Here is a 9086-nt window from a genome sequence, read left to right as displayed (position 1 = left end):
TTAGGGTTAGACACCCCCCCGGGGGACTTAGGTTCAGGCAGCAGGGAAGGGGTGGTTAGGTTTAGGCATTTAGAGGGGGGATTAGGGTTAGGCACTGGGGGAAAGGTTAGGGTTAGGCACCCCTAAGGAGGGTTGGGGGGGGAGGTTAGGTTAGTAATTACTTACCTGGGGACGATCGGGATTTTCACCCATGTCGGGCAGCTGCTGTCGGGATTTGAACCGTATTGTGTATTCATACCGATTCCCTCCTGATACCCCAGATAGAGGGGAAAACCACCTGATGTAGGGGCTTTGAGCCAAAATACTGTAAGACTGCTACTGTGGTGGAACTACAAATCACAAAATGCCCAGTCTACTGCCGACTACTTCACATGCCGCATAGATGCTCCGCCAAAGATCTGCCCCCAGACTCAGTCGCTGGTGCCCCATGCCCTCTTACCCGCAGCTCCGTCTGGTGCATCCTTGTTAACTTCCAGCTCCTGGAAGATCTGCAGCCACAGTTATGCTTGGACCCGCTGCACTTGTCCGCGGCTAGAGCTGCCACCAGGGAGGAGTGGGACAGGGAGTTGTGGGTGAGGGGGGCATAGACGGAAGCGATATCTGATGGTCTGACACAGAGGACCTCATTCAGAGTCGGTCGAAGCGGCCGCACGGTCGTACGGAAAAAGGGGCCGGATATTCAAATGATTCCCTCGCAAGTTGCGTCCCTAAGTTCGGATCGGTAGTTGGCCGACCAAGGGGAGGAAGCGGTCGGATGAAAAAAAAACACGCCCCCTTCTCGTACGCATTGCACGTCATCTCCGGGCATAAAAGGATTAATCGAGACCATCGGGAACCATCGGAACTGGTCGTAGAGCTTAAGGTTGACCATACTCTCTCTTAAGCTCTACGATCATGTCAGTGTAATAACCTCCCATGTCACATGCGCCATGACGCTACTTTGTTAATTATGCACTCCCATAATCCATATGCACTCCCATAAAACACCGTTCGCATAATGAGGCATGCCTGCGTTCGGATCTCCACTCCCTCGTTTTCAAGCACCTTCCCCTGTTACCACCCACAAACGCCTCCTCCTGTCACTCAAAATAGCAGGCATTCGCTATTTAGCGAACAAACGATTTTCGTCTGCACTGACTGGTTCGCGCATGCGTATTATGATCCATCTGTCACTCAAACTACCGACCTGGCTGTGTTCAAGGAGAGTGAAATTTCTGATCGTAGCGGCTAGTTTGTGCACGCGCATTGCGAACTTTACGCATGCGCAGTATAGCGAACATCGGTGGCTTACGACTGTGCGGCCGCTTCGACCGACTCTGAATGAGGTCCAGTGCTCTCCACTAGCATATGGTTATGGAAGCTTCTCAGGTGCCGGGAAGAGGTGCATATATTGGGCGGCCGTAATGGTACACACCGGGTACATATTTACAGCCCTAAGTGCAGTGAATATATTGTGGGCAATGGAGGAGGTGCCCCTCCAGTGCTGGCGCCCGGCGGCAGGCGCCTCCATTGTCTCCCATAGTTCTGCCCTTGCTTCCAGGGATTATGCCCAGCAAGAACTGTTTTTGTGCCAGGTATCGTTAAGTGAATGTTCACGATGCATGGTCCGGGGCAATATGAATAAAAAAGACACATTTTTATGTAAATTTCTTATTGTGAAGAATTAGATAAGAACTGCCACTAAGAATATAGATATTGTATGCTCTATCCCAAGCTCGGATGAAAGATTGGTTTCCTGAGAAGGAAGGTTACAGCATGTACAATCAGAGGCTCATTTGCATAACACCCAGAACTCCAGGCACAGTGACAGCACAGGTAAATAGTTGTGTGCGGAACAGGAAGTCTGATCTCCAAGTGATAAGCAAATGTTGATGTTCTCTCCCAGAGTGGGGTGTGTTCAATACTAAAGTAGTATCCATGCAATCCTGGCCACACACGTTACAATATTGCAGACAATATCGGGTCACTGGCCCAATGCCAGCAAATATAACCATAATGATTGATAACCTGTTCATCACTGATTGGATCATTACCAGGAACGTAAAAGTGGTGAGAAGGTGATAATTAATGTGTGTGCAGTCATCTTCCAACCACTAGCAGGCGCTGATGAGGCCAATGCTGATCTTGTTGCTTGGCTTCAGCAGGGGCAAACAGACGGATCTTGCCCAATTGGCCCACTTACCAATCAATGGGTGGCAGGATTGTTCATTATATCATTTTGTTATGTATAATTCTGTATTGTATATGGGGTTTGCAGTCTTCACCAATTTTTCAAATTCTGAAAACAAGCTTTCAGAGCAAGACCCCCTAGGACAAACACCACATTCAAATGGGACCAGCCACTGTAGCCTATAGGCCTCAGTATTGCTGGAGGGGGATCATCGGATCCAGCAGTACTAACACCACATTCATTGCGGAAAAGGAAATGGTCACGGGCTATCAGTGGTGAAAAGTTACGGCCAGGATAGCCTCCTATTGGATGCGTTCTCGCGGCATGACTTTAATGGTGAATGTTAATGAATCTGTAATCGCTGCCAATAGCCTTGATAATCAATGTTCATTAATGTGGAGAAACAGCAGACATTAATAAATAAGCCCCTTAACCCCTCTATAAGGAATTGGGGACGGAGACATAGGAATCATTTCTTATAAGTCTTTGAGTCCCAAATGTGGATCTATAACGGCTAATGTATAGCACGAATACAGCAAAGACGTAGAGCCACAAGGTATGTCCAACTTACAGTACATGCTGCTGTTTATTACTAGCTCTGTATCACTAAGCCTCGGCGAGTGGTAAAGTGGATGGAGATAAAGGGAATCAGTAGGATTTACCGTCGGCCGCATGGATCATATCCCCACAGCGTAGGCCCAGCAGGGGTGAAAATCCCAAAGATAGAAAAGGTAAGTATCGCTAACTTTTTTTTACCCCTGACCCTCCCTTAGGGGTGCCTAACCCTAACCTCCCCCCCAAGTGCCTAACCCTAAACCCCCTCTAAGTGCCTAAACTTAACGCCCCCTTCCCCGCAGCCTAACCCTAAGTCATACATGCCTACCCTCCCGGTTTTCGCGGGAGGCTCCCGATTTTTCAGGTAACCCCCCGCATCCCCGGAAGGGTAGGCATTTCTCCCGATTTCTGCCCACTTTCTAGTGAAGTGGGCAGAATGGGGGGAACTTCCGCGGCAATCGCGGGTCTCTGTGTAGGGGGCTGGGCTTAATTACGCGATTCTGCACGAATCACGTCATTTAGCCCCGCCCCTTATGCAAATTTATGCCAATCGCGATTTGCCGCGAATGGGGCGGGGCCTAATGATGCAAGATATCAGGCCCGCCCCCATCACGCCCCAATCTGTCTCCTCTCCCCAAGTCTCCCGCAACAGCTAAATACAATGTAGGCAAGTATGCCCTAAGTCTCCCGGGGGGGTGCCTAACCCTAACCTCTTCCCGGGGGTGCCTAACCCTAAGCTCCCCTTCTCCTAACCTAACCCTAAGTCCCCCGCCCCCGGGAGTCCTTAACCTAACCCTCCCTCTCCCCTCGCGGCTGTCTACGCCCGGCTTACCTTGGATTAGTAAACCAGACGTCGGGCTCCCGGCGTAGGTCTCCACACCTGTCATTAGTACCTTGCCGAGATTAAACGGTCGGGAAGTCGGCGGTCGGGATTTCCCGACTGCTTCCCAGATAAAGTACCAAATGATCAGCTCCTAACTGTCAATTTACAGGCTGTTTGAAAAATGGCAGGAGCTGATTGGTTGGTACTTTATCCCGCTCCACTTCATCACTCCCCAAGGCTTAGTACATCTGCCCCCATGTAAAATGCTTATCCATAAGCTGCCTGCCCACTTTTCTGTTAATTGCGCACGTGTATAAAGTTGCCACTTTAAGAGGACTTTTTTGTTTGTTTGCAGCGGTGTTAGAAGTAGCGGGCGCTTGATGTTAAAGTGCACAAAAAGCAGCAGCACTAATAATAATAATTAGTAATAATGCCCTTCTCATTACCCTGCCCCTTATGATAATGAGCACCGGTGTGCATATTCTCAGAGATTTCTCAGCCCACATAAACATGGCCTGCACACAAGCCTGGGTTGTATTTGTTGCTGGGCCTGAGCTGTGGAATTGCACTGAATGTTAGAGCTACTCTGAGAGCAGAGAAGAAAGGCTCCTCCAATAAATGGCTCTATTGCAGACCTGATCCACGCCGCGATGAATGGCTGGGTTGTGCGGGCAGACACTGGCTGTGCTTTCACCAATGCCCCGGCCATTATTTATGGCCTCAGTGAATCACTGGAAATGGTTTCGCAGTCAATTATATCTTCCCAGCTGGCCTCGCAGTTACATAAACAGGGCTGTTCCATGCATTTTCTTCCCTCGCCATTGGAGACTCGGCATCTGCGTTATGCCTGTATTTATCACATTCATGTTCACGATTCGGAGATTTAGGGGACAGCAGTAGGAAATGTGCTTCGTGATCACCTATAGTAACTTATAGCTGTATTAGTCCATTTGTAGTAATGTTCCCACTTCAGTATTCTGTGCTATGTTTTATTTGGGGGTGACTTTATTTCAAAACAAACTTTTGCAGACGTGCGTCCTCCTCCAGGCTGGCGAGTACTGAGTACGGCTTCACTACACATCCCAAACTCTGCGAAGCTGGGAAAAAATTACCTTTCAAGATTAGGTATTGAAAAGACAATACAACCTTAGTAGATAAATATAGGTTATGTGTAAGAATAGGGGATATAGGGGTCTAGTTACTAAGCAGTGTTAGGAGACAGAGTGAAAAGTGATAAGGTGCCAGACAGTCAGCTCCTAACTGTCATTTTTCAAACACAGCCAGTGAGATGACAGTTAGGAGCTGAGTGGCTGGCACCTTATCACTTTTCACTCTGCCTCCTAACACTGCTTAGTAACTAGACTCCATAGTCACAATCCCAGCACATGGGATGCGGAGCTTAGAATACGGGCGCTGGAATCCTGACACCTGTCAGACACTCGGCGCTGGCATCCCAAAGGTAAGTAGTGGAGGGACAGGGAGGGTTAGGATTAGGCACTATAGGGATGATTATTCACTATGTGGGGATGTTTAGGGTTAGGGACTAGGCAGGGAGGGTTAGGCTGTAGGGGGAGGGTTAGGCACTATGGGGGGAGGTTTAGGGTTAGTGTTAGGCACTAGGCAGGGAGGGTTAGGCACTAGGCAGGGAGGGTTAGGCACTAGGCAAGGAGGATTAGGGTTAGGCACTAGTCAGGGAGGATTAGGGTTAGGCACCAGGCAGGGAGGGTTAGTGTTAGGCACTAGGCAGGGAGGATTAGGTTAGGCACTAGGCAGGGAGGGTTAGTGTTAGGCACTAGGCAGGGAGGGTTAGGCACTAGGCAGGGAGGGTTAGTGTTAGGCACTAGTCAGGGAGGATTAGGGTTAGGCACTAGGCAGGGGGGTTAGTGTTAGGCACTAGGCAGGGAGGGTTAGGGTTAGGCACTAGGCAGGGAGGGTTGGTGTTAGGCACTAGGCAGGGAGGATTAGGGTTAGGCACTAGGCAGGGAGGGTTAGTGTTAGGCACTAGGCAGGGAGGATTAGGGTTAGGCACTAGGCAGGGAGGGTTAGTGTTAGGCACTAGGCAGGGAAGGTTAGGGTTAGGCACTAGGCAGGGAGGGTTAGTGTTAGGCACTAGGCAGGGAGGGTTAGGGTTAGGCACTATAGGGAGGATTAGGCACTATGGCCCTGATTCAGAGCCGGACGCTCTCACAGAGCGCTCGCTCTGAATCAGGGCCGTCCCTCCTACCTTTTGGAGCGGTCTCCTGAACCAAAGACCTGAATCAGAGCCGGACGCTCTGACAGAGCGCTTGCTCTGAATCAGGGCCGGCCTTCTGGTTTTTTAGAGCGGCCTCCTGGCCGCTCGCATAGCTGAGGGTGGCCACCGACAGCTATAGCGAGCGGTCAGGAAGATGGTCGCGATGGTCATGACCATCGCAACCATCGGGCTTGCGATGAGACCCTGCGGTAGGATCTCGCTGCCGCAAGCCCAGGAGTGCTTTTGGCTCTATCAGAGCCAAAAGCACTCGCACTGACATCACTAGTGATGTCTGTGGGGCCGGACCCAGACGGTTGGCGTTCCCATGGGAACGCCTCCGTCTGGGCAGCCACGCCCCCGGCATGCCCACCAAAGGGGGCGTGCTGTCAATCACCATCGACAGCACGCCCCCTTTGGTGCGAGACCCTTAACAACGGCTTGGCCATCGTTATTCGGGTCTCACGCATGCACACGACGGAGCCGCCTCCGTCGTGCGCATGCGCACTTGGGCACCATCGACCTGCTTGCGAGTGCTCAGCACTCGCTAGCGGGTCTGATTTAGGCCCTATGTGGGGATGTTTAGGGTTAGGCACTAGGCAGGGAGGGTTAGGGTTAGGCTGTAGGGGGAGGGTTAGGCACTATGGGGGGAGGTTTAGGGTTAGGCACTAGGGTGGGAGGTCAGGTTCAGGGTACGGGGGGGCAGTTAGGGGAAGGGTTAGGATACCTACCTGTCCCTCCACTAAGAAAGAAGACTCCTCTGGGCTTCTGCTGTGCCTGGACTGGGACCATCTGAGCTCTAAGGTGAGGCTGTAAAGGGGAACGCACAGTCTTGGGTTCACCAGAGGCAATGGAGGAGGTAGGGGCGCCCCCTTCAGATCTGGCTCTTGGAGGCGACCGACTCCATTGTCTCCGGGGCTTCCGCCAATGCTCAGGATGATGAAATAAATAACTGAAGAGGCGACTGGATGAAGGTGTTATGTAACAATGATCTGATAAATGAAGGTGTTATGACCTAGGGATCACAGTAACAATGTTATTTTAAATGTTGGCAGCATATTTATTGATATATTTTGTGGATAAAAGTGCTACTGTATGTCCAATTCATGTCAAATGTCATATTTATCTTCAACTGTAAATATCAGTCTCTTCTAAACATCACATAAGCTTCACCCACTCGCCTCTTCAGTTTGAGCATTTTGTGGACATTTATACCCTGTACACGCGCTGAAACATAGCACCTATAAAACCCCCCACACATAACCTTGCACTCTGTCCTTGCTTTTAATAATGTTTAAAGCATGTTGCAAAATCCTCCCTATAACATATGGCATAGTGTACTGAGGGGGAGATGTACCAAACCTTCCATAGAGGACAAGTGGAGAAGTTTCCCCAATCAGCTTCTAGTTATCATTTTATAGAATGTACCTGATAAATGACAGCTAGAAGTTGTCCTCTTGAGAAGGTTTGATCCACTGTACTGTATGTTCATACTGCAGACAACCTTTAATCCACTGGTTCCATTAACACACTAGAAAAAGTCTTTACAGGTCCACATTTTCCCATTATTTTTGGTACAGTGCTATCATTATTAAACAGCACTTAGAAGTGTCGGACTGGGGCATGAAGGCCCCACCGGAAGAATACAGTGGTAGGGGCCCATGCCTAAGGGTGTGATCATCTACTATAGGAGGTGTGGCCTGACACCACAGACAATTAGCCATTAGGCAAATCTTGGTGTTGTTTCTGTAGAAGGGAACCAGGCCCCCATGTTGGTCAGTGGTCCTGAGCATCTAATAGAGCAATAATCTATCATTTGACATCTGGAACCTGACACCTAGAAGATGGGGTGGGCCCACAGGCAGTGGGACCCACCGGAGATTTCCCCTGTGTGCCAGTCCAACCCTGTTTGAGAACACCTAATTTCAATGGCTGTGTCTATGACCCATTGAACGCAGAGACCTCTCTCTTGCTGTCCTTTTGGAAAAGTATTAAAATAAATAAAACAAGCCATCTCAACACCCCCAGACATACAAACACAACATACAACAGTGATAAGATTGTGCAGTACAGCGTCCCCTATCATGCACACAAGGTTCCGCGGGTAACTGTGGTTGCAAAACAAGAAACATTGGCCCTGATTCAGAGCCGGACGCTCTGACCAGAGCGCTCGCTCTGAATCAGGGCCCACCTCCATAAATATGGAGCGTCCTCCTGGACGCTCGTATAGCTGTGGGTCACCACCCACAGCATATATGAGCGTGCAGGATGATGGTCGCGATGGTCTTGACCATCGCGACCATCGAAACTGTGAGCAAAAGCCTGCGGTTGAGTTTTTCAACCGCAAGGCCAGGAGTGATTTTGGCTCTATCAGAGCCAAAATCACTCCCACTGACATCACTAGTGATGTCAGTGGGGCCGGCTTCAGACGGTAGGCGTTCCCTTGGGAACGCCTCCGTCTGGCAGGCACGTCCCCGGCACACCCACCAAAGGGGGCGTGCTGTCAGTCAACATCGACAGCACGCCCCCTTTGATGAGACACTCCGAGCGAAGGAAAGTCCTTCGCTCCCCGGGTCTCGCACATGCGCACGACGGAGCTCCCTCCGTCGTGCGCATGCGCAGTGCAGACCATCGACCCACTTGCGAGCGGACAGCCGCTCGCGAGTGGGTCTGAATGAGGGCCATTGACCTTTTGTATCCATCGATGCTAGCTCCCAGTTCCCCAGGGGTTAATTGACGGAATGCTGTTCTTTGAACTAAATCAAAGAAATCAAACAGCAACAATAGAACAGATTACATTCAAGTTACTCACCCCCAGCATCTAATCTGACTTTGGTTTGCTCATGCTTAGTCACCGTGATTATGTGACATATAAATTCATCAGCAAGTTGGCACAGCCAAGGAGATAGGGAACAGATCCTGACAGGCAGCAGCATTCACCTCCAGCCAGCGGGCGATTAGGAAGAGGGAACAGAGAGAGAGATGCCATGGGTTCCCACAATACACAGCCCTCTCTGGACAATTATATCCAAGCCTAGGAATAGAAAACAGTATTTACTAACAAAGTGAGACTGTGCAGGAACCTGGAGCCGCCGTCCAGACAATTGCTTTCACTGTCTACTGTGTACTAAACCTTTTTATGGCCAATTGCAGATTGCAATTACGTTTTTGTGCTTCCTTAGTAAATAACCCCATTTTCTTTCCGCTTGGAGCTGCGGCACAGACCTTTTTAAAAGGATAATTTCATCCACAACTAAAATCTAGTTTTATGTAAAAATAGGTAAATTAAGTTCAACTACAAAACTGCT

Source organism: Taudactylus pleione, unplaced genomic scaffold, assembly GCF_031769625.1.
Source record: "Taudactylus pleione unplaced genomic scaffold, aTauple2 ptg000791l, whole genome shotgun sequence".
Lineage (NCBI taxonomy): Eukaryota > Metazoa > Chordata > Amphibia > Anura > Myobatrachidae > Taudactylus > Taudactylus pleione.
The sequence above is the reverse complement of the archived record's forward strand: the minus strand, read 5'-3'. Positions refer to the sequence as shown.